General features: G+C 44.4%; 1 protein-coding gene and 1 pseudogene across 1 annotated transcript in view; one reads left to right on the top strand and one right to left on the bottom strand.

Moving 5' to 3' along the window:
• Positions 1-21,423, top strand: part of LOC147448161 (uncharacterized) — a 250,323-nt gene that overhangs the window by 53,906 nt on the left and 174,994 nt on the right. The window lies entirely within an intron of this gene.
• LOC147448163 (uncharacterized) lies at positions 13,967-14,873 on the bottom strand (annotated as a pseudogene).

Genomic DNA, 21,423 nt, shown 5'->3' with positions numbered 1-21,423 from the left:
TCTCTATGCTTGTGTAACTCAAGTAGATAAAGCCCAAGACATCTTTGACCCTCATAACTCATGACCCAAGATAGAGGCCCAAAACCTTCTCTGAATAGAAAGTGAAAACGACCTCGTATCTCATAGTACACTGTGCAATGACATATGTAATGTACTTCTGTCTCTAGCTCTAGATGGCATAAGCGACATATTCTGTTATCTGCTGGTGTCCCTCTGAATCTGCCAGTCTTAATCTCGAGCTGATGTGAGGACGTGCGTATCTGGCCAATGGCACAAGACAAACCATGCGAAAGATGCGTGTCCATATAGCTAGGTCGAATTACAAACCCATCCCCCGTGAGGTGGAGAAGATGCTCTCTATAGAAAGCCATCTTTGTGCCCAACTCTTGTAACGGCTCTATCCATGTCCTCCTCGTGTCCAGCTGGATCAAATCCTGACGGATGAGTCTATTAATCTCTACCCGTGTCAGAGGCCTCAAGGGTGCCTGAAGAGAGTATTGAAAAGGAGGCAACCTGTCCATGGTGAAACCATGTGTCTGAAACCATGATGTCATCTGAGCATACCAGCATGATGTATCCCCGTTAAGAGCTAATTGTCTGGAGGACTCTAGAGCCACCCTGGCATATCTATCTCTGGTAGTATCCCACAGACTGTGTACTAGGGAGACTGATCTTGTGAGCGCCTCAATCTCCATAGGGGGGGCAGCTAATTCCGCTCGAATGATATCATGCGGTACAGAAACCTTGGCTCTAATCAGCCGAGAGATCATAGATACCAGGGGCTTCTCCATACGCCTCCACCCATCCTGGCCTATAGAAGGTCCCCAAACCTGCACCCCATATAACATAGTAGAGGCAACCAAAGTATCAAAGAGCCATAACTTTGTCCTAGGTTCCTGGAACTGAACTTGTGAACACATCCTCTCCATTCCTCCCAGAGCCGCCCGCACTGGCTCTAGTTAGTCTAGTCTCTGCTGCTCTTCTCAAAGAAAATCTCGGCCTAGTGAAGACTACCCCCAGGTAAGTGTATGCATCTGTATACTCCACAATCTCCTGACCATATTTGAAAGTAGGTACTGATCTCCTGACCCATTGCGGTGTGGTGTTAAACACCATAACCTTTGTTTTACCTAGGTTTACACCCAGTCCACTATCCTCTGCAAAACTGCGTAGTGCGTCCAAATGTCGTTGCATACCTTCTGGTGAGTCAGATATCAGTACAATATCATCAGCATAAAGCAACAATGGGATCCACGTCCGTGCCAGTTGGGCAACCCTGTCACCCTTTCTGTCAATGTAATCAGACACCTCATCAACATACATACCAAATAGAGTAGGAGACAATGGGCAACCCTGTTTCACTCCAATAGTAGAGTGAACTAAATTAGATACCCCTTCTGGAGTGCGTACATGTCCCACCACTGATCTGTACAAAGCCATTATCCCCCAAATTACCTCTATGGGCACCCCCATCTCTTACAGTCTGCGCATCAATCGAGCGCTTGGTACCATGTCAAATGCTTTGCGAAAATCCACAAAGCTATAATAGATCCGTCTCCCATGTGCTCTGACCTCCTCAATGATGGCCCTGAGTGTCAGAATATGATCAAGAGTGGAGAAACCCCTCCTGAAGCCGGCTTGATCCTTTGCTCGTACACCCTCGCCCTCTGCCCAGCTACTCAAGTGTTGCTCCAGAATAGATGCATACAATCGTGCCAATGTGTGTCCAACCATAATAGTGCGGTAATTCCCAGGCTCTGTAGGGTCACCAGCCTTGAAGATGGGCACAATATTAGACAACCTCCAGGTCTCAGGTAATCCCTCACACATGGCACAATTGAACAACACTACGAGAACCTCCCGCTACTAGACCGTCATGATCATATGCCTTCCCGGTCCTCATCCTGTCGATGGCCCTTCGTACCATCTCAGGTGTAAAGAAAGTGCTCGTAGCTAGGCAAGGCTTGGTAGGTCTGGAAGGGGTTCCTGTCCCGGAATCGTATATAATGATGTCGCATATTGGCCCCACACATCAGGTGAAGTAATCACTGGGGGAGGAGAGTGCTCATGGAAGAGTCGCCATGCCTCTCCTGAGTCCCTACTCAAGAACATCTGATATAAGTCTCGCTCCATCTGAGCTAGGTAAGCTCGCTTCTTCGGTCGCACAAGGCGTCAGAAGGCAATCCGGGACTGTCTGTAAGTGATGACTCCTAACAAAAGATCCCTCTGAAGCTGGGCTCTCATCTCTCTGCATTCCTCATCATACCAACTATTCTGGGGCATGCTCCTAGAATGTCGTCTCTTACCCGGCTGAGTGTGTGGGTATGCCACTGATGCAGCCCCGTGCAGTGTCTCAGTCAGTATATTGGTGCACTCCTCCACTGAGAGGCCTGTACCATTTGTGCCAACTGTGCCTTCCAATAGACGGTCCCAGATCTCCTCTGTATAAACGAAATCAGTCTCTTGCGTAAATGTATAGCGGGTGTGTAGCCTGCCTCCTGGTGTCTGGGTTGTACTATACTGAAATTTAACAGATAGTGTCAATAGAGCATGATCTACTGCTATGCCCACTGGCCTGGCTCCCACTGTGAAATCCTGAATGTAGGGGACAAAGCTTGGTTGTGTCATAACATAATCCACTATATTGGCCCCATGTCTATGTGAAAAGCATGTGAAACGGGCTGCTTCGGGAAATCGCTGTAAGCCATTAAGTATGGCTAATCAATGTGTAGTCGTCATTTCCATGAGGTATCTTCCATACTCCGTCTGCTCTCTATCATCTGAGCATCTGTCCAGTCCCAGCTCACCCACATCTATCTCTCTGAGCATCTCATCTGAAGTGTCCTAGAAGACTGTCTACGAGTTGCCCGTTCGGGCATTAATGTCCCCTAGGAGAATGATATCACCATCCCTAGAAAACTCCCATATGTCATCATCTAGAATAGAGAAAGGTGACTGTCCTCTGGATGCAGCGTACATGGATGTACTGGGAGGAAAGTAACATATGGCAATATATGGGAATCGACCTGTGTCAGCTCTCAGTCTCACCCACATATATCTAGCATGATCATCTCTTTGTACAATATGCAGTAATGGTTGTAGTTCCTCTCTAAATAGCACTGCTACTCCTCCTGAACCTCTGCTCCCATGCTGAGATCTCGCATTTGTCCTGTGAGCTGTCTCCCATCTGTAACCCATCAAATGTGGCATTACCTGTCCAGGGGCTTGATGAGTCTCTGAGAAGAATACAATATCCTTGTCTTTGAAACTGTCCTCAAATGCACCCACGTCCAGCCTCATAGACCCATTACAGGTAGCCATCTTCAGTGTGGTCCCATAGGTCTCGTACCGTCATGCAGTGCATCGCTCTAAAATCACCACCCGTCCATCTCTGTAAAAGGCTATCTTTCCCTTCTCCCTTGCCGCTGTAATCTCTGGCATTACCTCTCTCATGTGTGCGAGCTGTGAGAGATTCAGGTCATCCCCGAGGAAAATACCTGTCTTTTTAAGAGTAGGCCTCTTCCTCAAGAATTCCTTCTTCTCTTCCAACGAGTGGAAGTGTAGTATGAGAGCTCTCCCCTTTGAAGATTCTCCCGCGCCATCACTTTTCTTACCTACCCTCCATGCCTTTGTGTGCAAAGGTTTCTCCATCCCCATCATGGATGTAAGGCTTGTGACCTCTTTCTCCACATTATTTATGTCCTTGAGCCCGGTCACTCTCACATGCAGTGCTCGCATCCGCCGTCTTTGTTCCTCTTCGAGGGTCATGTTGATAAGCGTCGGTGTACAAGGAGTTTCTTGACCTTTCCCTTTCTTGGCAACCTCAATCCATTTTTCGGCCTCGTCCGCCTTTTTCTGTGTCCTTGTTATCATCTCCGCCCATGAAGATGTCTTTGCCACACTTAGTTTCTCTTCCTCTGTGATCATCCTTACCTGTTCCTTGATTTCCTTGATTTCATCTATTACCGAGGGCTGAAATTTTCCTTCCTCCAGCCCACTGCTTACTCTATCAACAAGCTCCTGTTTAAGGGCTGAGACTTCATTTTTGAGTGTCCGTATCTCGGCGTTTGGGTTATCCTGTTTGAGGGCTAAGACTTCTTCTTTGAGTGTCTATATTTCTGCGTTAAGGCTCTCTTTCTCCTTCTTCCACTGTGCGGCTTCATTGAAGACCATTTGAAGGAGGTTGGCCTTCTCCTTCCACCATCCTTCCATCTCTGTTTTCCACTCTTTCATTTCCCTCTCCATCTGCACCATCCGCTTGTTCGTGAGCATGAAGGTTGCCTTTGCTCGCGACTTGCAAACAGGTGAGACATTGACGGCTTCCGTGTCCTGTGCAGGGTCTTGCGCAGGGGAGATTGCTTCCATGTTTTGTCGTTCAAGAGATGTCTCGGGCTCACTTACCATTTCGCACGCAGAATTTTCGCTGAATCCTGAGTGAATGATGTTGCCGCCTACGCGTGTGATGATGCCACCTGTGCGCTCTTGCCGCCGTCTACACGTATGATTTCTCTGTCTGCATTGTTTTCGCCTCAGTATTTGACCGCCAGCTTCTGCTCCCTCTACGTTTCTGCAGCCCTGGAGCTACGATTAAGCTGCCAGTCAGAAGGCGGTTAGAAGCCTGATCGTCTACGTATGAAGCTTCTGTTAGATCGCCCAATGCTGCACGCAGCCGTGGAGATAATGCGCGCCTACTGAGAAAAGAGAGAGAGAGAGAGAGAGAGAGAGAGAGAGAGAGAGAGAGAGAGAGAGAGAGAGAGAGAGAGAGAGAGAGAGAGAGAGAGAGAAATAAATGAAATGTTATATTAACGTCCTCAAAAGGCCAGAATGACCTATGAGACCAAACTGATACAAAAGTGGTGAATCTGTTACAATGTCTGGGTACCTTAGTACTAAAGTACTAAGTGTGAAAGTGTGAAAATAAATGTGAAAAACTAAATACAAAGTATTACATAAACTTCTATGGAGCATTCTGGGTGTCTGGCTAGAATGCTTCTAATCCTTTGTTGTAGTCTCCTTCGGTGAAGTGTGCTTCTGCATCTCGGTCGTGGTCGTCTCGATTTCCTAAGCTCAATCGCCCTGTCATTAGGGTGCCTTTGGTATGAATGTGGGTACTCCTTTGTGCTGGCTTCTGGCCTCTTGCTTCTCCTTCCACTCCTGCTTCTTTGAATCCGAAGAAATCTGTGATCTGCCTCTGAGGCTGTAGTGCTCTTTGTCTTCTTATTAGATTATCCCTGTGCCGATGTAGTTCCAGTAGGTACAAGCCTAAGCATCTTTGATCTTGGTATTGCATGGCTCTATCTAGAGGTCCAAAGCCTTCTTTAAATAGGCAATGGAAACGCCCACGTCTTCAAAAGGCCAGAATGACCTATGAGACCAAAAGTTTACAATGTTTGATGAATCTGAAACAATGTATGTGAAAACTGAAAAAAAAACAACTTAACACCTAACTGGAATAAGGGGCAAAGGGGGGGGGGGGGGGGGGGGGGGGGGGCTCTCTGGCAATGGAAGCATCATATACATATACATCGGCATCCAAAGACACCTCTCATGGGATAACATCAATGCCCTCCATAATGAGCACTCTGGCAGGACGACTCCTATGTTGTGCTAGTATGATGTGGATCTTTTGTCGTAATCTTCGTCGATGTCGAGAGGGCCCCCTCATTCCGGGGCGGCAAGATCGCCCCAATTCTATCGCCTGATCAAGCAATGTGCCTTTGGTGTTGCTATACTCTGGGGCCTGCTGGTCTGACCACGTAGGCCACGACAAGAGAGAAAATAATTGATAAGGCGAATGGTCAACCAAAGTAAGAGAGAATGCCCGACTCCAATGAAGACTCTCCAAACGAGGCGAATTCCCTTCCCATTGTTGTTAACCGTGCCATGATAAATGACTTGTTACATTCTTCCAAGTCGAAATCAAACTAGAAGCAAGAGAACAACAAGGAATGGGCCCTTCAATCTTGCCAAATACGACCTCTCATAGAGATGATTGCCAATGGACAAAGGAGGAGGTAACCACATGGTGACACAAATAGGCAAGCATAAGAGTCCAAGGTTGAGTTTGTTGCACAAGGGTAGGCAATAACATAGCCTTCCTAGCAAGAGCATGTCTGTGCAACTCGAGGATATTGAGGCCCCCAAAGCACTTAGGAGTGCAAAGTTTCCCCATTGACATAAAACGTAGGCCTTTTTTGTGAGCATGAGTTTGCCACAAGTGAGACAAAATAGCTGACATAAGAGAAGTGAGACAATGGCGAGGCCAATGCAGCAATGGAAAATAGAATTGAACATACGCCATCAAGACACTTTGAACGATTCGCAGGCAAACATGCAATGGCCAAGTGGATAATTTCAAGTAATGCAATTTGACATTCAAATGTTGCATAACCCAATTTACTTTTTGAGCGTGAGTGACATTCCATCCAATTGGGTACCCAAGTGTCTCGTAATTACATTCGGAGGAACAATCTCACTTGGCCATAGCAGATTATGCCAATCACAAGGATTAAGTGGCAGAAGCTTTAATTTATGAAAATTGACTTTGAGACCAGCCGCAAGCCCTTACAGTTCCAAAGCGTCCATAATCGCTTGGACATTAGCCTATTGATTGCGAGGCATAAACAATGAGTCATGTGCATAGGCCTGCCCCATAAATTTCTGACCCGAAGGTAGCTACAAGCCATGAAGTCTACTCGCTTAAGTCTAATGATGAAGATGCATCGACAACGGGTGAGTGGAAATAGCATATAGCAATGCAGTGAGGGGGTAGCCTTGCCTAACTGAACGACCAAGAAGCCAAATTTCGTCAGGTCCCCTTCAAGGATTCCAGAGGACATACTGCAAGCATACAAGAAATACACGATGTTAGCTAACTTAGGACCGAACCCAAGACACCATATCATAGCAGCAATGTAATCCCATTCGACAATGTCAACTTGCATAGCAAGTACATCCTGTTGCGTGTATTTTGCATATTCCATGCCAATAAGAACATTAGCCAAGTTGCCTGTGATTTGGCGATGTGGGATGAAACTATACTGAGCCTGATGAATTCCTGCAAGAAAGTGATCTTTTTCACCAACAACTAAGCCAATAGCTTGTAAACTATAGGCATCAAAGTAATTGGCCGCCAATGAGAAAATTTCTCGCAAAATTCTTTCTTAGGCAACAATTTAAGCAAACCCTCCTTCCAAGACACTGGCGAATCTTGTTTCTCCCATGCCACATTCAACATGAAAAGTAATGGTTCTTTGAGCGACTCCCAAAAGGAGAGAAAGAATTCCACAGTCAGCCCATCCCAACTAGGGGATCGCCAACGGCCCAACGCAAGCATCGCACAGTGCAATTGAGAATCAGTGAATGGTTCCTCAAGGCATGGTGTATCCTGTGAAGAAAGGATCGGATGTACATGAGAAAGCAACAATTGTCGTGCTTGCTGAACTGTTGTAGAGGGCTGAGGAGCAACAAAGACTTGCCAATAATGTGAGACCAAGGCATCAGCAAGTTCCTGATTGGATAATGTCCAAGCGCTTGAAGGAAGCAAGGCTCGCTTAATTTCCTGGGAAACTCTTGTATGATCCAGATGCTTGAAAAATTGTTTCAAAGCACATCCTTTATCCACAAAAGCCCGTTGATGAGCACGTGTTTTCCATTTATTTAGTTTCCGCTTGTCATTATGTTGGATACATACACGAGCTTCACACAACTTCTTCATTTCAGGGTCCGACAAAGGCCACGAGTCAGCCAATACTTGCAACCGTTGGTAGATCTGTTTCACATCATCCACATCCCCCCAAGTCTGATGCATGTAATGCTTTCCATAATCTTGAATAGCACATTGCACCCGCATAACAAATCGATACCAAGCAACATCCAGATCGAGATACATATGAGCAAGCAAGGGGAGGTTAAGTCCAGAAATCATATCTTGAAACCCCTCATGAGTAAGATAAGCATTGTTGATATGCAATAGACGCTTTCTAGAAAGAGTTGAGCATAAAGGGATTTGCCAAAGTACAAAGTCAACATAATATGGTGATGATCCGATAGCTGCAAGGTGTAATCCATCCTCTTATCGCATACAAAGTCGTCATATTGCTATAAATTAAGCACATACTAGCGATCTAGACGTGCATGATACGAGGAATGAGCATCATGTTGAAAAGTAAATCCCGAGACTCTGGATGCAGATAGCGCCATGAATCTAGCATCTCTGCAGAAGCAAGAAGATGATCCCATGCTTGCCTCTCTGCAACCAACATGTGTGAATTTCCAGTGGTGCTATTGTGCATATCTGGAGTATTATTAAAATCACCACAAAGGAAAGCATTGGAGAGCCATGGATAATAAGAGATGTCTCGAAATAAGGTAGCCTTTTTCCCAGAGGCTGTGTACGCATAGATCTCTTCCAATTCATAGATCTGACCATTCAGCAAGCATTGCACAACCATCCAAGGGTTGCTTGGGTGGTTCCTCACAAGAATTGGTTGAAGCTCTTGACGAACCATCATCAATAATCTTGAATAATTGTGCAAACCAGCATACACAATCCAATAACCCGCAAAATAGGAATACTGGCCAGCAAACTCATGTTGATTGTGTTCTTGCAAAACAATTATATTTGCTCTACATGTATTCACATAGTGCACCATTTATCAAGGTTACATAACCCACGGACATTATATGAGATGCATTTAATGTGATTATGCATAGAAGATCATATATACAAGTGGCAAGAGAACATAAGGAATTAAGTAGAAGTGCCCATGGGCACATCTTCATCCACCACATCCACACTAGAACCGACCTGCTGATTCAATGCATGGAACGTTTCTAAAGAATTAACATGAGAGGTAGAACCTCACTAGTAAGTACATCCTTGTAGGAATGCATCACTTTTTCCCATGCGCCAATCAATGTGCGATTATCATTACATGGAAGTTGCTTAAATGATGCATTCTTATTAGCATTGACAAGAGGAACATAATTACGAGAGGAGGGTGAAATGCAAATCTTCATTGTCTTTTTCGGCACCCTCCAAGCGCTATTATCAGTGGATCCAACATTTTTGCCTTTCAAAACGCTCCCATTTCTAGGGACATCACACTGAGGAGGCTTGGTTTCCCTTTTTCCACATTGTGGACTACATTAACAGTGGGGACTCCATTTCTCTTGGCCTCACCAATCATCTTGCCTGTAGAGACATGATCAAATGATAGAATTGCTAAAGGAGGGGGTTGCAAGATGGGTTCAAGGCATTTGGATTGCATGTGACCAAATTTAAAACATCGAAATAGGAATTTGCAAACTTACCCCATTTGAGTTTGGAGGGTCGCTTGTCCACCCATGGGTCACGTGAATCAACCATAATACCTTCAGGGGTTGGTTTATCAGTATCCGAAAGAATACAAAAATTATTGGTGTTCGCATCCAATTTTGGTGGGCAAATCAGTTTTCCAAGTTGTGCAACCAACAACGGGAGAAAGTGTCTCCATGTGCGAGGGAAATCAACAATTTCCACTCACACCAGGTATTTATGACGGATAAGACTTCGATAATCTTTTGTCAGTGCCCACGTCAAAACATGGGTCATTTGCGTGCTAAATAAGAGTGGAGACATCGCCAACAAAACATTTTTGGCTTCAGTATCTGCCAGCAAGACTTCATAAAATCCACGAGCACCAAATTAGACGCCGCGAACAACGTGGCGTTTGAGAAGAAAATCGACTCATTGCCCGATATCCTGCGTAGTAGGCATTTTCCTGGGAAAAACAAGATGACTGCATTCATAGCATACTGCGCAACAGGGTCCATGAGGTGGAATACGCACCTCAAGAATAGGTGCCTGACTGTTCCGTGCTTTCCGAGCCTCCCCAAAGTCCTCGTACAAACATGTTTTGATCTTAAAAGTGGCCTCCGAGGAATTTCCCATAGCTTTCCGATACACAGAGAGAGATTCGGACATAAAGAAACAAAACTCAACCAAAGATCAAATCCCTAGAGAAAATTGCACTGTAAAGATTTGTTTCTTTCAATAACCTCTATCTCTATACAGGAACGAGAAAGATATATGCATCAAACCACGGAGGGGAATACATGACGAACATTGGACAGAGACCTGTGTAGAGAACTGTCCAATCCTTACTTCCGATGATTTGTTGCTGAAATTCAAATACAAAAGCTCAAATCAAACCAGTATGTCTCTGTGCAAAATCGTTTGTTAGATGACGGTTACGAGCAGAAATTACTGACTCAAGAAGACTATAAATAGGGCTGCGACACGCGCACAGGCGCGCACACACTTTTTTTGTAAATTGATTTGATTAATTTACTAGTGGGAAACCTCGAAGCGAGGAAAACCCATCGAAAGGATCATATACAAAGGGAAGGACACATAACTACTCTACTGTACAGTGTAGCTAGAAACATTCGTAGGAAAGCTGATGTATCTCCGTGGTGATATCACCAACTTCCAAAGCTAACCGTGATGATTGCCTAAGAGAGATCTTGAAGAGTGGGAACGGGTCTGCATGAGTACGATGGAACATGTAAGCATTACGCTGACGCCACAGGGTCCAATAGGCCCAATATCTGACCCACATAAAGAAAACCGTGAAACGCTGCAGTGTCGGTGAGAAAATGCCAAATGCCTAGAACCTTTTGTGGAAGACAATCCTTGGAAGACAGAGACAGGTCGATACATGGCGAAGGAAATCTCTAGTAATGCGGCAATCCACAACAAGTGGCCAACATTGTCTTTTGCAGTTGAGCAACGGACACAAGAAGAAGGGCGAAGATGGCCTGCCCTAAGAAAAGTGTTGACTAGGAGCACTCCAAGCAAATAGCGCCAAAGAAACAGTCGCTCCTTCAAAGGCAAATGGCTTTTCCACAAGGCAGAGAGAAATACCAAATACCCATAACCTTTTGTGAAAAACAACCCTAGGAAAGCAGAGCCGCATAGAGGCCGATACGCGGCGAAGGAAGTCTCTAGTAATGCAACAATCCCACAACAAGTGATAAATATCCTCTTTTGCAGTGGAGCAACGAACGCAAGAGGAGTGAATATGACGTGCCCTAAGAAAAGTGCCAACAGGAAGCACTCCAAGCAAACAGCGCCAAAGAAAGAGTTGCTTCTTCAACGGCAAATGTCATAATAACTAATATCTAATTCTCCTAAATGATTTTCTCATGTTAAACTGATAATTTAATATGGGGAAGTGCCAGGGGAGAAAAAGCTAGAATATTGGTTAAGCCGGCAGACCGGCCATAGTAGGGATCCAAAGGAGGGAAAATAGGGATCCAAAGTGGGGGCCATCTGCAAAAGAGCAATGTGCAACAATGGGCTTAAAAGACCCTAAGGTTCAGCCCATTAAGACTTCCAAAATGCTAAGGTTGTGTCCAATGGTCAAAGCTTATAAAAACTGGATGCTTTGTGTGTGTAAAAAAGTCTTCACAAGTTCCTACATAGGAGGGGGCGAGCCCAAGAAGTAGGGGATGAGAGAGAAACTCACACACACACACACACAAGCTCCCTTTACACAAAGGGAATGAGAGACACATGTCAGCTCCCTAGGCCAGATGACCACAAGGTGTACTCAAATCCTATTGGATGGCCATAGAGGTGGACCAATGAGAATTAGGCTAGAGTAAATCTAGTTTAATTAATTTAAAAACACTTAATAAAAGAACCAATGGGAATTAAGCTCTCTAGAAGACTATTGGACAGTCTCCTAAGGGGTCCAATGAGCATTCAGCAGCCCAATGGCTTGCCCGATTCCTATTGGCCAGGAGGCAAAGGGGTCCAATGAGAGTTTAGTTGAATTAATTAATTACCTAAAGCTCTCACAAAAGGGGAAAGGGGGACACATGTCAGAAGACTATCACTTATGCTACTTAACTTTCATTGGCTAGGCTGGGAGAGGTCCAATGAGGTGCTAGGAAGAGCAAATAGCAAGAGGGGTCGACCAAGAGAGAGAGTGGGCTGATTTTTCAAAGGCAATTATCCACACACTCACACAAGCTCATGTGTAGAGTAAGAAGACTCTCTCTCTCTCTCTCTCTCTCTCTCTCTCTCTTCTCAAGCTTCAATGGAAAGCTTATCACCTACTCCAAGCTTGTGAGAAGGGAGGCCTATACCAACAACTCTTGACTTTGTGATGCAAATCCAACCAAGAGCCAAGCTTCAATGCATGCTCATCTTCTCTACCATGCTAATTACTAAGCTAAGCTGTGCTAATATGAGTGATTATGTGAGGAGATGTACATCTTTCTCGTAAGAGTACTCCTTCTCAATCTACTCTCAGACCCCGCTAGCGCTCACCATCTTTGAAGGTGTGTGAGGTCTTGGGTCTGAGACTGTGAGGGAATTGATGTTGTGTTTGATAAGTGTTTTGCTTAGTGCTTAAGTTTCCATCTTCATTGCACTAGCTAGTATTGAAGGAACACAAAGAATTGTATTGTAAAATGTCTCTCTTGATGGGAGAAACCATAATACAAAGCCTTTTGGAGGGGGGACCGGCTCCATGCAAATCCGGTCCTCAACTGTTGTCAATTGCTTAATTTCCCTCTCTTTTGAAGTATTGTTCATGCTATCTAACTAGGTGTTATACTTTTTGTTGCTCTCTCCACCTAAGCACTCTTGTTATTCTCATTAGGAATCTATTCTAATGAAATGCTCACTATGTTCATGCTATTTTCCGCTACACACAAGTTACTAGACTATTAAATGTTACAGCAAATGACTTTTCCACAAGGCAGAGAGAAGCTTCCTCCACCAAAGATCAGATTTTTGCATGTGCCAAAGGGCATTGCAATGATCAGGAAGCCATGATAGTGGTAGAAGAAGAGCATAAATTCGACCCGCAGAGATATCTTGAAAAGGCGTATCCCAAAGAGACCAATCAGACATGCGATCACCATAAGGTAAAGGTGAAACTGGCAAAAAGTCATGCAACATACTTTGAAGTTCTCTCCAAAACTGACGATAATGCATGCCCAATCCATAACGGCGAGCGGTGAAGGGGAACTCAAAATATATCCAGCCTCATCGACTACATCCTCAACCACAGGAATGCCACGGCCAGAGAGAAAATAAGCCTGGCGAGGGGAGCGGTCGACCAAAGTAAGAGAAAATGCTCGGCTCCAATGGAGACTCTCCAAACGAATCGAATCACCTTCCTGCCGAGGATTCCATGAAAGATGAATCGTAACCTCTTTCCAGGCAGACACTAAAGTGGAAGCAAGAGGACATCCAGGAATGTACCCTTCATTCTTGCCGAAAACCACCTCCCAGATAGATGGTTGCCAATGGCCAAAAGAGAAAGTAACAACATGCTGACCAAGGTGTGCAAACATAAGAGTCCAAGGCTGAATTTGCTGCGCAAGTGTAGGCAACAACATAGCTTTCCGAGCAAGAACATGCCTACGCAAATCCAAAATGTTAAGGCCACCCAGGCGTTTAGGAGTGCAAAGCTTTCCCATAGACATCAAGCACAAGCCTTTTTTCTGAGCATAGGTCCGCCACAAATGCACATAATGTCCGACATAAGAGAATCAAGGCAACGGCGAGGCCAATGCATCAGTGGCAAAAAGAATTGAACATAAGCCAATACGATACTCTGAACAATTCGCAGACGAACATGCAATGGACACACACACACACTTCTTTTTTTTGTAAATCTATTGGATTAATTTACATGTGGGAAGCCTCAACGCGAGGAAAACCCACCATAAAGATCTATACAACCGAACATGAGGAAGTCACTCCATATAGGAGCAAACTTCCAAACTAGAAACAGTCATAGAAAAGTGTCAGAGTCATGATGTCTATGTCTTTTAGTCTACAGCAGTCAAACAAGGATTGCCGTAGAGAGCCTCTAAAGTGAGCGTAGAGCTGAAACTGTGGAGATTCAAAAAGAGTAACATTTCTTTTGGACCAGATCGAGGAGAAGGCCCAAAATCTGACCTAATGCATGAAAATCGCATGCGGACGCAATTGCAGTGTGAGTTTTCCGAAAACCCAGAAAAGTTTCCCAGATGCAGCAGAAGGAAACCTCGAACACAATTGCCTTGAAAGCACAAGCAAGAAATCCCGAGAGTCGGGGCAAAACCAAAGAAGATGAGGAACTGATTCCATTCGATTCGAGCATCTTGGGCAAGATGAAGAGGCAATGCGACGAGAAGACAAAATCTTACCCACCGGTAATATGCCAAGCATGCATCTCCATAGAAATACTCTTTGTTTTAATGGCAACTTGCTTTTCCAATTGATGGAAAGAACCAATTTCCACCACCGCATTGACTTATGCATGTGCCAAAGCAAATTGCCATGAGACTGTATCCACGGAGGAGGCACAATAGCTCTGTAAATTTGCCTTGAAGTCCAATTCTGCATAGAAATAGGTTTGGAACCTGGGGAATTACCAATGAGTTTCCAATCTTTAAGCCTATCCTCCTCATTGAGTATTGTTATAGGTATAAGAGGAGCAAGCAAAGCACATATTTCCCTCCAAATTGGCCGATGGTGCATACCCAAATTAAGTGTCTGACAAGCACGGGGAAAAGATAACACAACCATTTTCATCCACAACATCCTCAATACGTCTGATACCCATTTTCATCAAGTTGTAAGCCTTGACCGGTTGAGTAACTGCCAAGGGAAAAGGAAATACTGCAGACCAGTAAAGGTTTTCTTTCCGCAATGAGTTACCATTCAAAGAGGATCTCCCGGACCACTTAATCTGAGAAAGTACATGTTTCCAATCCAATATCAATCTTGTAGAGTGAGGGCAGCCAGGTATGGTACCTTGAGAGCGACTAAGTACAACTTCCCATTGATCAGTGATCCAATTACCATATGCCTTTGTGTTCATAGAACTGCACATAGTAGCTAGCATGCGTGACCAAGGTTGTACTTGCACGAAAAAATCAGCCAGCAGTGTGGCTTTGCGTGCCAAAAGATGGAAATGTATGTTCAATATATTAAGCTCACCGTGCGATCTTGGTGTACAAGTAGACTGCATTCTCAACAAGCGTAAAGCTTTGCGTTTGAGATGTGTCTTCCATAACAATTCCATTGCCTGCGACATAAAGGCTGAAATGTCTTTATGCGTCCAAGACAGCAACGGCAAATAGAATTGAACATGTGCCATCACAATGGATTGTACTATTCGCAATCGTACATGAAGAGGCCAAGTGGACAATTTCCAATATCTCAGTTTCTGTGCAAGCTTAGCAGTCACCCATTCCATTTGTTGTGTCGCTGTAATGAACCAACCAATCGGATAACCAAGGTGACGTATCACATCATGTGGTGACAGCAGTTGTCCAGGCCGTAAAATAGAGTGCTTGTCGCAAGAATTAAGAGGCAGCAAAATGGACTTTTGAAGTTGATATGCAAACGAGCTGCCATCTTCATCAAAGCTTGAAGATCCGCACAATCATTTTTAGGCAGAAAAAAAGAGTCGTCCGCATATGCTCGAGGAAGAAAAGGACTCCCTGGAATTTGCACTCCATGTAACAAACCAGCGTCAACCATCTTGTCCACATATAAAAGCAATGGGTGAGTGGAAATTGCATAAAGCAAAGCACCCAACGGACAACCCTGTCTAACAGAACGACCTAGTTCCCAAGGGTCAGAGAGCCCATCCGCAATGATAGCACGAGTCGTAGCCTCAGAATACAGCCAGTAAATGACATTGATCCATTTAGGACCAAAACCCAATCTAGACATAATCTGAGAAATAAAATCCCAGCGAACCGAATCAATGGCTTTGGCTATGTCTACCTGCAATACAAGTACATCCTGAGAGGAATATTTTGCATATTCAATGGCTATCATAGCATTGGCAATATTATCAACAGTATGACGTCTCGGAATGAACCCATATTGATGAGGATGAAGGCCACGATGAAGAATCTCCCTTACTCTGTGCACCATCATCTTGGCAACAAGTTTGTATACGACTGGCATAAGACTGATTGGTCTCCAATCATCAAGGATTTCAGCCAAATGATTTTTCGGGAGCAATTTCAACAAACCTTGTTGCCATGAAGATGGAAGCTGCTGTTCCAGCGTGCACTGTTTATCATGAGCAATAAAGCATCTTTCAATTCATCCCAAAAAGCATAAAAAAATTTAGCAGTAAGACCATCCCATCCTGGAGCTTTCCCCTTCCCTAGTGCTTTCAAAGCATGATACAGCTCTTCATCTGAGAAGGGTTGTTCCAATGCATTCACTTCATCAGAATCCATAATTGGGGAAACAACTTTTAGAAATTGCAGTCTAGCACAAGATTCTGAAGCAGATAAAGGGGCAGGAGCAGCAAACGATCTAGCATAATGCTGAACGCATTCCTGGGACAGTTGCAGTTTCGAAGAAGTCCATAAGCCATTTGAAATTTTGATGCGAGAAATGGAGTGTCTCTGTCGCGAAGCATGCAAACTTTTAAAAAATTGTTTGGATGAACAACCTTTGTCCGCTATCTGCTTTTCTCTAGATCGTACTTGCCATTTGTGAACTTTACGCATTTGATTGCATGAAATTACATGGTTTGCCTCACATAACAATTGTTGAACAGACTGAACCGACAAACTATCAGAATCCGACTCCATAATACATTGTCGATGTTGTTTTGCCCAAGCCAATGCTCTTCTTTGATCCCCAAGATACCATATTCCAAAGTCCTGAATAACAGATTGGATACGTACCACAAAAGAATGCCATGCAAATTCAATGTCAGCATGCGCATGCATGAAAAGAGGATGTATAGCCGTGACAACCATTTGACGGAAAACCTCATGCGATAGGTAACTGCTATTTACATGTAATAAACGGCGAGACAGCAAAGCATCCTTAGTTCGAGACATATCAAACAACATCTCCAACCATAATGGAGCATGATCTGATAAACATATGGAATGATCTATCCACATTTTACATACAAAAGAGTTGTACTGATTTGCACTGAGGAGATACCACCGATCTAGTCTCGCTCGATAGCGTGAAGAAGCATTATGCGTATATGTAAATCGCGAGTTGATTGGATTTGTACAAAGCCGTAAGTACTCAGCATGCAAAACCTCTAGTAAAGATGACCTTCTCTGTTTCTCAAACTGAAGCATATGCGAATTCTGAGAAGTATTATCTCGAGAAGATGGCGAGTTATTGAAATCACCACAAATGAAAGCATTTGAGAGCCAGGGATAATTACTCAAAGAACTCCACAAGAGAGCCCGCATTCTAGAGGAGTGCGAAGCATACACACCAGCAAACTCGTGTATTTCCGCATTTATGATACATTGGACAACCATCCATCTACCGTCAGGATCATTGTATGCGACATGCGGATTCAGTTCATGGTGGACTAGCATAACCACCCCTGAGAAATTTGTAGAGCTTGCATAAAAGATATGGTAGCCCGCAAAGAATCCAGACTGACCAGCCAAACGATGTTGATTGTGCTCTTGCAAACAGACAACATGAGGATGCATTGTATTGATGTAATCCCAAAAAAGCCTCCATTTATTTACATGCGAGAGGCCTTGTATGTTAAAAGAGACACACTTAAGTGAAGAAGACATTGAGTATATACATATGTATAGATCCTTGCATGAAAGATCAAGCAACAGCCATATCTTCATGCTCGTTAGGCTGATCATGAACATGAAGAACATCCATGTCATCTACATCCAGCAAAGGCAACCCTTTTTTCAAAACATCAGTCCAAAGTCTAGAGGCTGGAGACGTATCCACTGAAATCTGTCCCGGCGTAGGAACCGTCGCACTCCAATTTCTAGATTGGAGAGGCTTTGTCTTCGGCGAGAAAACTTTTTTTGGCTGTTGCCAACCATTAAGATCAGCCTTTTTAGCGTCTGCGTTAATTTTCTGAGGGGGAAAACTATAATGGGTAGCTTCATTTTATATTTCAAGGTGGGCACAGGCTTGTTCCAATTCGATCTGCTCTGACCAAATTCCTCATGAAGAGCATCAAATACATACTGAGAGTCAGAATCTGCCGTATCATTTACATGCACACTATCCACATGTTGCCTTTTGAAATCTGAAGAGCGGTCTCTTCTATTGTATGCCTGTGAAGAGGAAGGATCCATTGCGAAGAAAACCCGACTGCTGCTGGACTCTGTCTTGTATTTACAAATGACACTTACTTGCGCGCGTGCGTGCGTGCGTGCACACACACACACACACACACACACACACACACACACACACACACACACACACACACACACACACACACACACACACACACAGAGTAGCGTACAGGCTGGCCAACACGTGTGCTGACTGGAGGGCTGAAGAGAGACTCGCGGCTGAGTACTGCAGGAGAAAAACGGCGAGGGGGCGCACAGAGGACTCAGGCGCTGAGGGCAGCAGGGCTGCACACTCGCGCGCGCAGGTAGAGAGGACTGGCGCAAGGGCTGTCGCGAGGGCTCTCTCCACACACTTTTTTTGTAAATCAATTTGATTTATCCAACTGTGGGAAACCTCAACGAGAGGAAAACCCACCAAAAAGATGTACAAGGAAAGGAACACAACAGTGTTTGACTGTACAAAATATCTAAAAGCATTCATAAGAAAGATGATGTATCTCTGCTGTGATATCACCAACTTCCAAGGCAAACCGCAAAGACTGCCGAAGGGAAATCTTGAAGAAAGGTAGGGGATCTGTATGAATGCGATGGAACATATAGTCATTACGTTGTCGCCACAGGCTCGAGTACGCCCAAAGCTCTCTCCACACACACACACACACACACACACACACACACACACACACACACACACACACACTCTCTAGTAGAGCTTCCAAAGACCGCAAATTGCTTAATGCTAAACCCTCATGCACACACCCCCAAGCTCCTCGTGAAAATTCTCTAGAGGCAGTAGCATGGTAGAGGCTACCAAGGTTCCTAGACAATCCACTATCCTGTGCAAACACATGCAATGCATCAAATGACGTTGCATCCCCTCTGGAGAATCTGAAATCAACACAATATCTTCAGCATATAGAAACAACGGAATCCACATCCTTGCTAGCTGAGCATCTCTGTCTCCCTCTCTCTCTAAATATTTCGAAAAGTCATCCACATACATCCCAAAAAGAGTCGGAGATAGGGGGCATCCCTACTTCACCCCAATAATGGAGTGAACTATAACGAGATGGGCCCACGTGCCAACGGAAAAGGATAGATTGAACAACTTTAAGCGCGTCAAATAATATTGAACTAAAAGAGATGCACGACACACGAGACGGCAAGTGGCAGAGCTCCACACGGAGAGAGCGCTGGCCCCAAACCCTGGCGTCCCTTTCAATATTTTTTTATATTGGTTCAACTGAGTACAATCCGGTACTCTATCCTCTGCACTCTCACGTGGAGACGTGTCATATACTGAGTCCGTGGCATGTATTTAAAGGCCCTTTGCCATTTCTACATATTTCGAAAACTCATCCACATACATCCCAAAAAGAGTCAGAGATAGGGGGCATCCCTACTTCACCCCAATAATGGAGTGAACTATAACGGGACGGGCCCACGTGTCAACGGAAAAGAACAGATTGAACAACTTTAAGCACTTTAAATAATATTGAACTAAAAGAGATGCACGACACACGAGACGGCAAGTGGCGGAGCTCCACACGGAGAGAGCGCTGGCCCCAAACCTTGGCGTTCCTTTCAGTATTTTTTTATATTGCTTCAACTGAGTACAAGCTGGTACTCTATCGTCTGCATTCTCAAGTGGAGACGTGTCATATACTGAGCCCATGGCACGTATTTAAAGGCCTTTGCCATGAAAAGCAGTTACTTGAAAAGCTTCAAGCTCTCAAAGCATCTAGCCTCCCAAAAGCAAGTAGCATAAAATTAGGGAATTCAGTACAGCATGCCACGTCATCAAGCAGCAATGTAAAACGCAGAAGTCCATACAAGCTGCCACGTCAGCAGAAATTACGCAGTGTCCGCACAGCCATTGCCACATCATCACGCTAGTCCTTTGAGTGTGTGAGTGCTTTATTTTAAAGCCCTTAGGCACTAGTGCCCCATCGGACGGGGTCCCATAAGTTGGTAGGCTTCTCTTTAATAATTTGGCCCCAATGCATACAATCTAGCCAATGTGTGACCAACCATGATGGTGCGATAATTCTCGGGAAGCATGGGATCTCCTGACTTGAAGATAGGCACAATCGTGGACATACTCCAAGTCTCAAGAAAAGTTAAACCCTCATGCATGCCTCAATTAAACATCATAGCAAGAAGCTCTGAAAGCATAGCTCTGGCATGAATGAAGTGCTCTGCTACCAAACCATCATGATCATGTGCTCTCCCGGTCTTCATCGTGTCAATGGCTTTCCTTACCCTCTAAACAATAAAGAAAGTACATGTCTCTGGGCATGTCTTTGGTGGGTCAGGCAAGGGTGGCTTCCCTGGTGCTGTGTAGAGAGATGTGGCATATTCCCATGGAGGTGATGGCGGGTGGTGGTGAATGCTCATGGAATAGCCTCCATGCCTTGCTTGAATCCTGACTCATAAATAACTGACTCATAAATAGCTGATACAGATCCCGCTCTAATTGAGATAGGTAGGCCCTCTTCTTTCGGCGCACTAGGCAGCGAAAGATAATCCGTGATTTTCTATGTGTGGTAATACCCATGAGCACCTCTCTACAATCTGATCCTCGTCTCTCGACACTCCTCATCATACCAATTCTTCTGGGTTATGTTCCCATATCGTCTCCGTGTAGGCTGACCGTGGGGATATGCCTCCGATGCTACATCATGGAAATGGATTATTTTCTTATTTTTATGAGTAATTTCTATTTATTGAAATTAGGATATTTAAATGTGCACAGAACGCACAACTCTGATGTGTTATATGATGGGTGACATTAAGCATCACAAAGGTGTTGTATCCTTAGTTTGGTGGGAGAGCCCGGGAAGTGGGTATTCGTGATGCGTCTCGTGATGGGTGACGGGAGCATCGGAAAGGGAATTTATTGATATGGAAGGAAATCTGAAGTGGAAAAATAAATACGTGTAAAGACATAGGCAAAAGAATAAAGATGGGTTCTCAAAAGCTTTTTTCAAAAAGAGGAATATTTTTAATTGTTTTCTGGGAAAAGCAGATGCTTTCCCACAGGAAATCTGTGTCTGCATTCCATCTGTGCTTGAGAACTACATCCAAGGACGCTTGGGAAGTGTTGTGTAGCATTAGTTTTTTGCTCAATGAGTTTTTAAACAGGTTCACACATTTTTAAAATATGACCGGCCATCCACTTAATAAGTGGGCAGCCAATTATAAAAAATAAAGCAAGGCCTATTCAAAAACGTTTAAAAATGAGCACTGCCTTGGGCTGAAAATAAGAGTACTCTCTCTCTCTCTCTCTTGCCAAAAACAACCGCCAAC

This window comes from Adiantum capillus-veneris, chromosome 11 (genome assembly GCF_014529385.1).
Source record: "Adiantum capillus-veneris isolate H3 chromosome 11, ASM1452938v2, whole genome shotgun sequence".
Taxonomy (NCBI): Eukaryota; Viridiplantae; Streptophyta; class Polypodiopsida; order Polypodiales; family Pteridaceae; genus Adiantum; species Adiantum capillus-veneris.
Note: the sequence above shows the minus strand (reverse complement) of the source record. Positions and strands in the feature narration are given on the sequence as shown.